This window comes from Rhamphochromis sp. 'chilingali' (genome assembly GCF_963969265.1).
Source record: "Rhamphochromis sp. 'chilingali' genome assembly, chromosome: 10".
Lineage (NCBI taxonomy): Eukaryota > Metazoa > Chordata > Actinopteri > Cichliformes > Cichlidae > Rhamphochromis > Rhamphochromis sp. 'chilingali'.
Window position 1 is genome coordinate 26124505 of NC_137937.1, and position 16195 is coordinate 26140699.

Sequence of the window (16195 nt, forward strand, 5' to 3'; positions counted from 1 at the left end):
AATCAGGCCGTTATGGTCAAATAGCTGCTAAGAAACCACTACTAAGGAAAAGCAACAAGCAGAAGAGATCTCCTTGGGCCAAGAAACACAAGGAATGGACATTAGACCAGTGGAAATCTGTGATTTGGTCTGATTAGTCCAAATTTGAGGTCTTTGGTTCCACCCACCCTGTGTTTGTGTGATGCAGAAAAGGTGACCGGATGGTCTCTACATGCATGGTTCCCACCATGAAGCATGGAGAAGGAGGTGTGATGGTGTGAGGGTGCTTTGCTGGTGACACTGTTGAGGAGTTGTTCAAAATTGAAGGCACACTGAACCAGTGTGGCAACCCCAGCATCCTGCAGTGACATGCCGTCCCATCCGGTTTGCATTTAGTTGGACCATCATCTATCTTTCAACAAGACAATGACCCCAAACACACCTCTAGGCTGTGTAAGGGCTATATGACCAAGAAGGAGAGTGATGGAGTGCTGTGCCAGATGGCCTGGCCTCCACAGTGACCTGACCTAAACCCAGTCGAGATGGTTTGGGATGAGGTGGACCGCAGAGTGAAGGCAAAACAGCGAACAAGTGCTCAGACTCTCTGGGAACTCCTTCAAGACTGTTGGAAAACCATTTCAGGTGACGACCTCATGAAGCCAAGAGAATGCCAAGAGTGTGCAAAGCAAAGGGTGGCTATTTTGAAGAATCTAAAATATAAAACATGTTTTCACATTTTTTGTTTACTACATCATTCCATGTGTGTTCATTCATAGTTTTGATGCCTTCAGTGAGAATCTACAATGTAAATAGTCATGAAAATAAAGAAAAATGAGAAGGTGTGCCCAAACTTTTGACTGGTAATGTAGCTAATGTAGCTGGGGCGATCGTGGCTCAAGAGTTGGGAGTTCGCCTTGTAACCGGAAGGTTGCCGGTTCGAGCCCCGGCTTGGACAGTCTCGGTTGTTGTGTCCTTGGGCAAGACACTTCACCCGATGCCTACTGGTGGTGGTCAGAGGGCCTGGTGGCGCAGTGTCCGGCAGCCTCGCCTCTGTCAGTGTGCTCCAGGGTGGCTGTGGCTACAATGTAGCTTGCCATCACCAGTGTGTGAATGTGTGTGTGGATGACTGGATATGTAAAGCGCTTTGGGGTCCTTAGGGACTAGTAAAGCGCTATATAAATACAGGCCATTTACCATCTAATATCTATACTGTAGCAGAAATTGTGTTTACATGGTTAGTTAATGCAGTTTTGCTAATTGTGGGAAAACTTTAAAAAAGTGAACTCAGCACATCAATTCAGCTGAAAAGATAAATGTTACATTTACTAGTAAACACTTCAGGTTGTTGGTATACACAGATGTGCTAATGCAATGTGAGGGACACCCTGATGTGGACCAGTGGTGGCTGAGGACTCTTATTTTTTCCAATTTTGACTATAGTCATCACTGATCCATTAATAATTATCATTTTTATTATATTTTCATAAAATATAATTTATTAAAATTAAATTTACTTTAATAAATTATGAGGAATTATTTTTTCACCTGTGAAAGAATCCCAGATTTTCCCCCTAACATGTCTTGAATGATGTAAAACGCTGTCATAAAGTTTCATTAAACAGCCAGGAACAAAAACAGTACATCTGAAAAAGAAATACATTATTTAAATTTAACGTTTTCTTAGGCAGAAGTTCTGCTGTTTTGAGTCCTGGTCATGGCTACCTTTCATCTTGAATTTTCATTTCATTTCATGAAAAAGGAAGAAGTTGCAGGGTGCCAAATCTGGCTAGCAGAGCCAGTGGTGAGAGGAGATTTTTCTGGTGTGGGCAGAAGAAAATGAGCTTTGTGCCAGCAGACAATAGCTAATGATAAACACAATGTCCCACACCACAGTTTAGGTTGTTTCCACCAAATGTTCCCCCTAAGACCCCTTAGTATGCTACACTACATCTCTGAGTTTACAGTCTGAACATGGGGAACAAACGGCGGGGCTCACTCACTTTGATTTCCACCAATATTTTACATTTAGTCGAAATGAAATCCACATCTCATAATCAGCATTGTCTTTAACATGAATTCTTTTTCAGTGTAACACAGAAAGCACAAATGCAGGCATTCAAGTAGGAATATAAGAGCAGGGCAGTGATAGGCCAAATTTAAATCAGCATAGTTTTTGACATTTATATTATTCATCTGATAAACATAGGGAGGTTTCTTTAATACATGCCATGTATTTGCACCATTTGCATCTTTATGTATATTTTATTTTGTATATTGTATTACGCCATCAGATTCTAGTATGGGTTTGTTGTTCTATGTTCACATTAACTCAGTTCACTGTGCTTTTATCTAGTATTAGTAGCTAAGCCTACCCAAGAGGTGCCCACCTACTTGCTTTCAGCATATCACACTGTAGACCTTTGATCTGTCATCATCCACCTACCCACTAAACCCACAACTATTACAACACATTCATGGTCACTCACTCAAAAGACTAAACGCACACATGTTTTAAGTGCACAGAATCAAAAACACAAACATGCACACACTTCACTCAACAGCTATATTCCAGTAGGGCTAACTAATTTAATTTTCTGCATCTAGTAGCTTTGGGTCCCCTTTGTCCTTGACCTTGTTGCTGTTGGTCAAAACCGATTCAGGGGGATCCGCCTGGCTGTCCTATTTATAACCAGGAAGGAGAGAGGCAAAGCACTCATATTAAGTGCTAAACATAATAGATGGTAAGCTCTAAATTACACCAAATAAGCCCATGAAAGCAAAGATGGCAACTAAAAGCAAAGACAGGCTAATGGTGAATGAGTTCTACGGGTGAGACGGACTAAAATCTTGCTTTAGATGAAAAGCAATTTAATTGATGTTTGCACATTCAATGTTTAATCATCTGATTTTGAACTGATTTTAGTCACAAGAGTTATGATTTTACATGAAAAGCTTTAAAACTTGGTCAGTTTCAGTTCTACTGATTCACGCTTGTTGATGTGAATGTATTGTGTCAACATTGTGAAACAACATGACTAATCATTCTACATCCCATCCCAGACTTTTTTTTATCTGACCATAAGGTTATAGTCATGACAGACGTTTTAGCTCAAACAGTATATGCAAAATCCCTGTCATATCTCCTGCCCATACACCAAGCTGGGCATACTGCAGCTGTCAGATAACATCTGTTTAGCTGTCCTCTGTTTCTGCTCTGTGGTCTGTGCTTTCTCTTTCTTTCTCTCTTCACATACATAGATATGTATATATGAACTTGCAGGCATTTGTATACATAATGCAATGGAAACCACACAGTAAACACAAAACAGGCAATTAAAATTTGTGAAACGCCCTACGTTCAGTTGTACACATGCCACTCGACAACAGCTTTCAGTAAACGAAATAATGCAGTGGGATCTGGCATAATTGCTCTGTCTCTGCAATCTATGTGGAGACATGCATAATTTTTATAATTACATTTAGAAATACAAATTTATATTTTTTTGTATAAGGATTCATCTGAAATCTCTTGGTTTCCAGATATGTATAAATATTGTAGCCTTGTCCTTGCAATTGGTTTCATCAGTTAGAACTTCTGTGTAAAGAAATCATATTCCTCCACGAGGGGTATCTTACGCAACATTCAAACAGCCAAGCAGGAAAAAACACATCCAACATTTAGTAGTAAAAAAATATATATGCTTAAAGCTTTTACACTTAATATATCCACTGCACGAGTGTGCCACTTCACTCTCACTCCTCTGATACACTGCGATACCAGTGCGTGCAGTGGGAGATTTTGCTATAACTGTACCCTTAACATGCTTTGAAGCTGCTGAATAACCTAGAAGGCATCCCTGTAGCTATTGCTGTTAAAATTATATATGACATATGTGTGACTCTGTACACTTTGAGTCTACATCCAATGAATGCTGACCTATACTTTAAAACAGATCAGTTTCAAGAACTCATGTATTATGGTGGTTAATTTAAAAAAAACAATGAATATGATATTTGAATGGTGACCGCTGTTGAACCTTTTCACTCCTGACATTTCAGTGTCCCTTAGGGCTAATACAGAAGCGCTTACCAGCTAACCCCCCCTCCCCCAAAAGATCCTCAATCCTCATGTAAAAATATGCTTTAAATGTAGATTTGCACTTGAAACATAAAAACAAACACAAAACAGGGTTAATCTGAACATTTAATTTGCATGTGATGCTTCATGCATCTCTACAACAGTATTTTTTTAAAAATAACTAAATATCTAAAAATAAACTAATGTAAGAAAAAAATGATCACCAGAAAATCTGCATCTGCGCTATATGTGCATAGACTGAATATGAACAAATGGGTTTGTGTGTGTGGCTGATAAAAAGTACGAGAGGACAGGAAGGATGAACAGAGAGAAGCTCAAGTTGGAAGGGTCATTTGCATGATCTTTAGAAATATTGCAATAACCTCGGGCTATTGCTAAGAAGACCTAGCTTAGAGAAAACCAAGATACTTACCACGCTGTGTGTTCGCTCTGCTTTTGCAAGATAAATAAATGCATTTTCCACAGTGCACTGAAACATCCACATAAGATAGTATTCTCACAATTAGCTTTGCTCTTTCTCTTAATTAATGTCATTCAGTAACACTTTAGATTAATGACATTTAATAAGTTACTTAATGCATATTTTGGATAATATTACCATAACTGATTCATCTAAATTTTTATTACAGACCTACTGTGGCCCTAATATGTATGTGGACAGTTAAACTATTCCCTTAGGTCCATAACATTATTAAAATATTTGAAATAAGGTGTTATTATGTCCATAGAAAAACATATTTAACACAACTCTAAAGGTGTAATTTTTACCAAAGTACATCCAAAAAAGTATTTGAACAAGTTCTGACTGTGAAACTTGTCTCCATAACGTCATAAAGCGCAACTGTTAGCTAGAGGCAAGGATGAAGGGCACCTGGGATTATTTGGAACATAGAAAAGCTGGCCAGCTTCAACCTTCACTGCATATTTTTAAGTAAAGTTAAGACAGCAGGCAAGAAACGGGATAAATAATTAATTTGGCGCTCAACAAGCAGATGCAAGTCTGACTATTCTTGATCTAATCAACAAGTATGGGTAACGATTGTGATTGATACACACTGTAAAATCTAATTAGTTCCCAGAACTCAAAAAAATTGAGGAAACTCGTTGCCTCAAAAAAATTGAGTAAAGCTTAGCTAAAAATGACTAAATTAGCACAACTTATTTATTTTGAGTACTCTGTACAAGCTCATTTGTTCCCAGAACTCAAAAAAATTGGATCAAGTTTACGTAAGATGACCAAGTTAGGGCAACTTACTCATTTTCAGTACACTGTACAGCCTTGTTAGTTCCCAGAACTCAAAAAATTTAAGGAAACTCGTTGCCTCAAAAAAAACTAAGTAAAGCTTACTTAAGATGACTGTGAGGACAACAGTCATCATTGCAAGTCTGCAGTATTAAGAATAACTTGATATTTCTGACTGTACGATACTAATTGTTTACCTACTGACAAACATTTCAAGTTCAACTAAATGAAAAAACAATTTGTGGTAACCTGAATATGATTAAAAATAATTAACAGCACTTTTTGTAATGATGTTAAAATCAGCCCAACTTTTATTTTCAAACACAACAAAGTATAACAGCCAACACACTGGACACTGTTCTACTGAACAACAAACAGTTATATTGCCATCACTGTTATAATCTTACAATGAAACAAAGGCTCAGATGTAATTATTCTGAAAATAAGTTTAGGCCTACCACAAGTTTTTTTTGTACTTACTTATATAATCAAAATAAAATATTTATTGTTCTGTCACAAGTGCAGTCTCTGACTTAAACAACACATTTGTTTTTCATTCCAACACAGAAGCTGGAATGTTGTAACATTTTAAGGATGGCTTGTTTCCAGTCCAGGCATTACTGCCTCAATGACTATCATGGATCGAGGTGATCCAAATGTAGGTGCAGAAGAAAGTCTTTAACTTCCCTTAAGTACAGTAGCAGTGGATGTGGGTTGGAGATGCAATGAGCTTGAACCTGCAGGCAACCATCTTCACTGACCACACCATCTGTGACGGAGGACTCATCTCTCCTGTTGTCCTGCAAGCAAACAATCATATTTTTTGGAACATGAACTTAATTGCTTTCTTAAAACATTTTTTTCTGCATTTGGTATAAAACAAACTCCAATTTTCTCAGGCTCCCTCCCCACCGGAGAGGTGACATTCAATGTCCCACTTATCAGTCTGGATAGCCCTGACCACCACTCAACATACAATAATGTCATGAAAGCATCATTTTAAAAAGGGCTATGCAAACATGGCCAATAACTTTCATTCTAATGATGTGCAAAATGATTTGGGCACAAAACAAATTTTGCTGTTAGAAAACTTGCAGACTTCACTATATACAGTGTAGACCCTCTAAACTAAGTTTGGGGGATGTGATCTTTCAAGAAATGCAGACAAACTGTTGTTGTTTGTTTACTTACACAGCATGTCTTGTAGAATTAACTGGAGGCAACAGCATAGTGCAGTCATATCTCAAGCCTAATAACAGAAGACAGGAAAAGATCAGTACAGAAACAACTTCCCCAAACCAAAGCACAAATAAAACAATAAGTAAAACAGGCTGATCTAAAGTATGATTAAAGTTCAACCTGATTAATATAAATGTCACTGACTGTTGCTAATATATTGGAAAACCAAAATACTTACCACTGAGTTGATGTCTTTCTGTCCAACAACAGGAGTGCTGGTCCCGATCGGCCTCAAAGACAGTAAGAAGCAAGCAGAGGGAGAAAAAACAGAAAATTTTTTCAGAAACTGATTTGATCCTTAATTGCTGTGCAATCATTGTAACATAGAGTTTGCTTATGTTGTTAAATAAAGTCTAGATTTGACATTAATAGATGTCACAGATGTTCAAAAGCTGCCGCAAAGCATGAAAAAAACGTACATCTCCAAAAACGTCGGAGCATTTTTGCAAATATGTGATGTCTTGATAAATCGAGCAGATATTTGAACTTTACAGCTTCACAGCTACATTCTCGCCTGAAAATATCTTAAAAGTTTAGTTTGTGACCCAGAAAAAGTGATACGTTTTTTAGCCGCACTCCTCCGCCCTTGCCGCGCTTACAAGTACGCACAGGCAACCGCCACAAATGCGATCCTGTTTTCCCCAGAATACCCTTTCTGGGTCACAAAATAACCTTTTAAGATATTTTCAGGCGAAAATGCAGCCGTGTAAAGCTCAAATATCTACTTAATTTATCAAAATATCACATATTTGCAAAAGTGCTTCCATGTTTTCGGAGAGCTGTGTTATCCACCAGCGCGATAGCTGACCGGGAGGTCAAGGCTTGATAGAGTCCACAAGCATAGCTAACTCCTGGCTTATTCTTTTCAACCCCCCTGCACTCTTTTGCTACTCAGGTTAAACATGTGATATATATATATATATATATATATATAGTTAGTTAGTTAGTTAGTTAAGGCTATGGATTGAAAATACACCCCAACCTACTCCTAACGGCTGCACCTCCCGAAGAATTGTCTGGGCTCTTATCTCACTTTTTTATTTCAAACAATCAAGAGAAAATTCCACAGACATATTTTTATATAAGGTTTTTAAGGCTGTGGTGTTAATTTTTAAGTAACATGAGCCCAGCGGCAGCAGTAACGCTAGGCTAACACTAACTAGCTAGCAAGATTATAAACCTGGTGCTTAACTAAGAGAAGCCACAAAATCAGTTTGAATAAGAGTAAACATTTACTCACCAAGGCAGTGTATCAGGTAAAGATCCACAGCAATGACAATAATCTCTTGAGCTGACGCTTCTCCAGGTTTGCTCAACATATTCCATAACAAATGCTGGCACCATGAACATGCGGACTGATCTGAGAGGGAGGAGGACAGTAGTCACGTGGCATTTTCAAAACACATCTTTTATCCTTCCGCGCTGAGAAGCAAAACTTCCAGCTTACTTAGTTTTTCTAAGTTAAGACAACTCAAATAAATTGAGTTTATCAGCATTTTTGCATTAAAAAGTACTGGTAACTTATTTAAATCGAGTTCTAATAACAAATTGATAAAAAATTGAGTTCAGCCTATTTAATATTTTTAATTAAACACAATATTACATTTTACAGTGCAGCTGAAACCAGTCAAAGGCTTAAAGAATAAGTCAGCTGGGATTACATAAAAAGTTCAAATTCAGCGAATCTCTTTCTGATTGTAAAAATCTTGTGCCGAACGCTGGCAGATGAATTCAGACAGGCTGCAGTAAATGAATATACTGTACATGAACGTCAGAACATCAAAGTGTGGGACTGTTTTTCTAAAAATGGCGCAGGTGAAGTGTACAGATGTATTTTTGATGCAAGCTTAAAGAAATCAGCCAAACTGTGAAATTGATATTTCAAAGCATATCAGCTTAGTCCAGGACAAAGTCAACATTTTACAGAGGCTCTTTCGAAACCCTGATCCAAATCTCCCAGAGCACATACAGTATGGCATGGAAAAAAAAAAAAGAGTTTTTTATACTCTTGTGTGGAAACTGAAAGGAAACTTTGACCACAACTCTTGTGGTAAAGTGCCTGGTTGACTCTATGCCCAGATACCGATCATCAAGCAGTCCTGAAAGCTAAAGATGACAATCTAAACATTGAAATATGGTAACTGTGATCTTTAGTGTGCCCACTTCTGACTATCCATGTTCTTTTTCGTAAATATGTATTATATTTAACCTGCCAAATTTCCTCATGATTGACAAGTGTGCTTGTGCCATGTTTCTTTTAAATAAATGTGATTTGCATTGACATTTTACAGTCTAATGAAATAAAAACATCATGCATTTGCTTACCTTGCAGTGATACAGTGTAATGTAACCAAGTTAGACCACTGCCCGGCCTGGCCAGCACATGTCAATGTAAGCTGTTTAATGGTTAGCAATTCCCTGTTAGCCACTTAGCCATTGGTCATATTATCATTGCTAAGTAGCTGCTAGCAGCTTTGGCTAATATAAGAAAATGATCACGTAGAAGTTAGGCAGGAAACCATGATCAATCCTGGCTACGTGTGTAGCACCTTTAACACACAATGTTAATTTAATAAGATGTGTTATGTTTCTGTTAACTTTTCCAGCTCTGATCAGCAAATAGAGTTTGTGTTTGCACATTATAATGTTATTACTGTATTTTTGCACAATTTCAGACAGCATGAAAATAATGTCATTGTCTAGATTGCACTAATCACTATGATGATTGTCTGTGAAGGTTCTCAGTCATCCAGGTCATCGTAGTCAAAGGAGCTTGCAAAGAAAAGCGTCTGGACTTCTTTAAGTTGCTTGAAGACGTTTCACCTCTCATCCGAGAAGCTTCTTCAGTTCTAAGGTCAAATGGTGGAGAGTCCCAGATATAAACCTAGTGGGAGTAACCCCCCACAGAGGGACAAAAGGACCCCTGATGATCCTCTAATCGCCTGAGCCAAGGTGTGAAACTGGGCGTGGGTCCCAATCAGCCAGAGTTTCGGGTGTGTTCATTGTGAAACCTGGCCCCACCTTATCATGCGAATTCCTGAGGTCAGATGGCCCAGGATGTGAGTGGGCGTTAAGGCGTCTGGGAAGGGATCTCAAAACTGGATTATAGATGGCAGAGAGTTGGTGTCGTAAACCCCCACCTCTGTTCAAAGATGGACTGTTTGAACAGAACAACTGTTTGCCTTTCCTGGACTGCGCCGTGCACATTGAAGAGAACGGCAAACCCAACATCGAAGTTTACCGGAAGCCCACACACACGGACCAGTACCTCCTCTTTGACTCCCATCACCCTTTGGAACACAAACTTGGAGTAATTAGGACCCTACACCACCGGGCAGAACATGTTCCCTCTAAGCCTGAAGGAAAAAAGAAGGAACACACACATGTAAAGGAAGCACTCAAAACGTGCGGCTATCCTAAATGGGCGTTCGTAAAGTCAGCAAAGAGGCACAGAAAAGAAGACCAGACACCAGCGAGGGAGGATAAGAAGGACAGACGCAACAACATTGTCATCCCCTATGTAGCCGGTGTATCAGAGAAACTCAGGAGAGTTTTCTCCAAGCATGACATCCCAGTGTATTTCAGACCCAGCAACACGCTCAGACAGAAACTGGTTCACCCAAAAGACAAAACGCCAAAACACAAACTTAACAATGTGGTGTATGCTGTACAGTGCAGCGAGGAATGCTCAGACCTCTACATTGGAGAGACCAAACAGCCACTTCACAAGCGCATGGCACAACACAGAAGAGCCACCTCCACAGGACAAGACTCAGCAGTCCACCTGCATCTCAAGGATAAAGGACACTCTTTCGAGGATGCCAATGTTCACATTTTGGACAGAGAGGACAGATGGTTTGAAAGAGGAGTGAAAGAAGCCATCTATGTCCACTGTGAGTGACCATCTTTGAACAGAGGCGGGGGTTTACGACACCAACTCTCTGCCATCTATAATCCAGTTTTGAGATCCCTTCCCAGACGCCTTAACGCCCACTCACATCCTGGGCCATCTGACCTCGGGAATTCGCATGATAAGGTGGGGCCAGGTTTCACAATGAACACACCCGAAACTCTGGCTGATTGGGACCCACGCCCAGTTTCACACCTTGGCTCAGGCGATTAGAGGATCATCAGGGGGTCCTTTTGTCCCTCTGTGGGGGGTTACTCCCACTAGGTTTATATCTGGGACTCTCCACCATTTGACCTTAGAACTGAAGAAGCTTCTCGGATGAGAGGTGAAACGTCTTCAAGCAACTTAAAGAAGTCCAGACGCTTTTCTTTGCAAGCTCCTTTGACCACTATGATGATTATGATGGTTGAGTATTTTCTTGGGTATCTGTGTCAATTTTGAAATTCTAGTATTATGTGTAAGCACAGTTTGAATTCATAAGGACGAACAATCTTCTCTCAATTTACTTTTTCCATGTATGGATATGTAATATGTATGCAAAAGCTTTAAAGTAGCCAGAGTTTCTTCAAAGGGGTCTTGCACAACAGTTCTCTAAGCTGTCTGAAGGGCTTTTTTTTTATTCATTTTGAGTCCCGTCATGTTATTTGTTAATAATATTAATGACTTTATTTGCATAGCATGTTATAAAACACACAGTTACAAAATATTTCAAAGATTGGGGAAAAAAAGAATACATGATTGATGAGGCTACATGTCTAAAATTACAAACATGGTGTCTTACATTCATTGCTCCATACACACTTTCAAGTCAAGTCAAATCACGTGGCTTTATTCTCATTCCAAGCATGTGCAGTGGTACAGTTCACAGCGTAATAAGAAAACGTTCCTTCAAGACCATGGTGCTACATATGACATATAACAGACAATCAGCACTGGACTTTATATCCACAGTAGAAGAACAACAATCAATAGTAAGTCTAAAGACTAAACATTTCCAAAATTTAGGAGTTACAACCAGAGTTACCAATCTGGTTGCCTCTGGTTTTAAAATAACCATTAAAAGACTCTGATAGGGTGGTCAGAGGGGCTGACTGCTAGCCTGCCAAAGTAAGGTTTTATATGTGATTAATAAAATTTTTAAATGAATTCTGAATTTCACCGGAAGCTTGGACAGGTTTATACAATCCAGGCTTGAACTGTGACCTCATACCATTCATTTTACCAGTAAATGTAATGTAATGCACTAGCATGTAAGAAATATTTCACATTAAGCTGATGACATGGCAGGAAAAGTACACTGAATGGCGTTCAGGAGTCTTTTGATAATATTTAACATGAACCTTGAATTGTGCCTATTATTGCTAATCAAGTCAGAGAAGTAGAAGGTATGAGTGAGTTAAGTCAGTGCTGAATTTGAATCATTCAAGCATAGAAAGGCACTCAAGGGATGAAAACAGTTTTGTGTCTACACATAACGGACAACTTACAGAATAATGAATTTTAAAAGTGTTTGTTTAGGCATTTTGTTACTAGTAGCCTAATTTGTTACAATTTCTTTAGCTGATTCTATGAAAAATAACTCATCAAAATGTTAATCTCAAAGAGCTATTAGCTAAAAACCTGGCATATCTCAGCATGGTGTCCAGTGGGTCCTAAAGAAATCTGAGGAAACTGGATAAGAGGACCACAAAAGAAGAAATGACTGGCCAAAAAACAATCTGCAACAGATGAACGGTGTCGGAAATTCATGTCCTCAAACAAACAAGAAAAATCCACCAAAGATCGGATACGGGACCTGAGAGATGGATCTGGTAACAGTGAGGGTCCACAGCCATCTGCACAGTGGAGACTCTACCATGGTTTGAGGTTGTATTTTACCCAGTGTTGGGGACCATGTCAAAATTGGTGGTATTATGTATTGTCAGATTTTCATCCACCTGGAAAGTATCTGAACCTCAACATTGAGGCTGAGGTTGACGAAGTGTGCCGTCATCTTGACAGAAAACAAAACAAAAGTTGAGTGGCCTTCAGGAAGGCTGGAGAACTATTCCTGAAGACTACTTAAACAAATGATAATAAAGCTTGTCTGTTCAGGCTATGTTGGAGAAAAAAAGGAGGTCATATTGACTTTCAAGCTAAATAGAATTGCACAAACTGTTTTTGCCTTAAATGCTGTACTTCCATGTACTCGTTTCGATAAATCTATGCACATGAGCAGAATATAAAAAATGAGGGATGGCTCAAGACCTTTGGACAGTACTATAAGCTCCCTAGTTAAAAATAAGGTTAGCATTTATAAATATGGACAAACATGACGTTTGACTAAAATACTGAGCGTTGGTTATTTCTTAGATATTAAATTGATATATTGTTTCAAACTTGAACCTTCATTTTATGCTTGGATTAATGAAAATCTGGACTATTACAGCACACAGAGTGGTAACCTGATCTCACACATGCTGCATTCTTCTTTGAAAAACAATATGATGCTATCAGCAGCAGGAGTGATAATCCACTTCAAGTCGCATTTGCTGAAATAGAGGCCTCAAAGACATTTTGAATGCGTAACATGATATAATGTCCAAGAGGGAAAGACTTGAATTAAGAATCAGATTAAAGTTATGGCAAGCTTTATGAATAATGCAGCCAGCATTTATTTCCCAGGAAGTCAACTGTAAAACATAGTCTTCTTGCCAAGTCTCTCTGCTCTCTGTACTCTCTACATTTCATCCACATCAGTAATGATGGATGGCAATTTAAAGTAAACTAATTAAACCCGAAAAGGAAAATGAATTGTGACGATATTTCATCCCATCAACATCATAATTGTGCAAGTGTCAGACTATTTCTAGCCATCAAAAAATTAAAAGCATAAATCAAAGGTTATAGAGGCAAAAAAAGGAGATTGGGTTTGAAAGTTATTGTTTTAACAGGATGACAAAATCATTAGAATCAAATTTATGACCCTGGGGCAAAGACTTCTATCATTCTAGTATTGACTTGTCAGTGTAATATCCCTGTCACTTTTTCCTCATTCATTCAGTCTGCACAGAGGAAATACTCTCATTTCATACTCTCACACTGAGCAGAAAGGGCTGATCAGAAGACAAAAACCTCCACTTTGGGAAATCTCACAGCAGAATCCTACAAATATCACTATGGATAACTATATGTGTGCAATATGTGAACAGAAGATTTTTTTTATATTTGATTTCTACAACCCAAATTGGCTGTGATGGTTAAATCCTGCAACCGGGAAAATAACAAAATAATCACTAGAGTTTATGGAGGTAACAGTACTTTTAAACCTCACTGTCACTAATGGAAAAACAACACTTTTAATAGATGTCACTGAAAAATCTGCACTTTGTGACGACAGAATATGCATTTTTTTTTCTTTAGTGAAACCGTTTGACACTTGACAAACTAATTTGTTTTGCTGTGACAAGTTTAGTGCATCCGTTTGTTTCACAGCAATTAAAGCCGCCCACTGGTCATGCTACTTCAAGTGTTTTGTTAGTTAGAGCACACTGTTCATACATCTGGGTTGCATTTTTTTCCACAGCCCTGTGTGAAATTAGCTGTCATTTCAAAAGAGAAATAATCTTAATATCTACATGTGCGATCACTTACTGTAACACATTAGACATGGTGTGAAACACTGTGTGAACACTTGCTGTTTTCATAGCTCTTCATAGCATCTGGCTGTCTAAAGACAGCATTGAAAACAATCTGAGTTTCACAGAGGAATAACATTTGGCTTCCAACATTTGAAAATGCAGATACGTGCATAGATAGAAACCTGATCCCTTAAACATATAGCCAGTCAAACATGTGATCCCTGATGCAAGTACTCACCTTCTAACATTGCCTTTTTCTCTGTTTTATCTCCCTTTAAGTTGACATTTTCTACTAGCATCACATCTTCCCGTAATCCTCCTCTGGATAGGCTGTAGCCCCTCATCTCTTAGCCCTGAAGGTCAACATGTGAGAGGCATAAGCAAAAGAAAATGACCTGCATCAAACACAATGCAGTGACTCCTATCTGAGGTGGGGGATACCCCTGTAGAAAGATAGGCAGATAGGTCATCTTTAGAAGCTACATGCTCTTTGTAACAAAGCAATTTTACCTGATTGTTAACAGGATGTTCTTTTCTAGTATTTATCCCGAGAGAAGAAGAAATCAATCTTAAGCTAAAAAAAATTTCTTAAATAGAAGAAGTGTGAGAAATTCATATTTCTTTGAGGAACTGACTCTTTAAGTACGTAAAAAAACACAATTTGATGGGTATGATCAAACACAGATAAGATCTTTCAGCCCTTTTGGAAACATTTTGTGCTGTTACGATTGATCTTCTGCAAAACAACCTACTGAAAGATATTTTTTCCACTTTATTTTTGATTTCTCGTTCTGTTTTTATATATTTCTAAATATATTCTTAAAACATGTCAAAGCTGTCATAAGTCATAACTTCTGACCTTGAATTCTTCTCCAACTTTCTAAATAACACTGTGACATTCCACAGTGTGACTGAGACTCTGAAATGTATTCTGCTTATCAGTTATTTCTGGCACAAGCAGCCCCCCCAAACTCCCTCTCAATAAATATGGGGTTGACTAAGTTGATATGCCTTGGAGGCATTTTAAATATTCCCCCCCAAAAATATCTATTCATAAAGCGTAGAAAGTAATTGGGTGATTTATGACCTTTTCACACCACTGAAGCGATTAACTGAAGACATCATTCAGAGCTGTCAGTCAAACGGATTGTTCACATGGAAACGAAACACCATGCAGCCAATAAGTGAGCCAGCTGACTTGAGAATGATGCCTTCAAAAGCCTTTCATTGAAGTGGCCTCTTCAAGACTGTCACTCGAGCTGTTATTGTGTTAAGCTAAAACTTGTATCAGAAAGCTACACTGGTGAAAAGAAAAATGAGATCAAAGGTGCAGGTAGATCGGTGTGCCTTCTTGCATTCATGTGGCTATCTCAAGGGTGGCATGGTTTCTATTGAAGACCGTCTCTTCCCACTGCTCGCCACTCATTCACTGCTGGTCACAGATGTTGAGTATGTTCACAGCTTAATAGTACATGTGGGATGCATCTTCACATAAAGCAATCATTTTCCCAAATTTAATGATCAGTCTCAGTGATTTGCCTTTATTGGTCTTCCTAGAGACACACACCTGCATCTCTAGAGCCTTCTTTGGTAATAACAGCAGGAAGAACAACTTGACACTAATTGGCTCATCATGTCAAGTGTGTTCATGCATAACATATTTTTTTTCTACTGATGCTTTAAAAAAAAAAAAAAAAGTACCAAATTTGTGAGAAGATTATCTTCCACAGAACTGCATCCGATCTTTTGTAGCAATGCATTTTATGCTAAAGGTGCTTTTAAATACTGACAACAAACTGGCAGCACAACTTTTCATCCTATTTTTTTTTTTTTTTATCTAGTTCTCTGCTGATGTTTAACCTATATTTATAGTCTATAAAGTCAGATTTCATTGAACTTCATAACATTGCTGAAATCCAACTGGCATATGAGAGGGCCTTTCCCCTCGTTTGGTCCTCAGGGCTTGCCGACTCTCAGTCTAATTAACAGAGATAATGGAAGGTGAAGCTAAATAGCGCTGATGGGGTCCAGCAGAAGGTTATTAGGTGTCCTCATTAGTGCCCGACTGCAGTGAAAGGAGGTTTAAGGTCTTATTCTGATCCTGA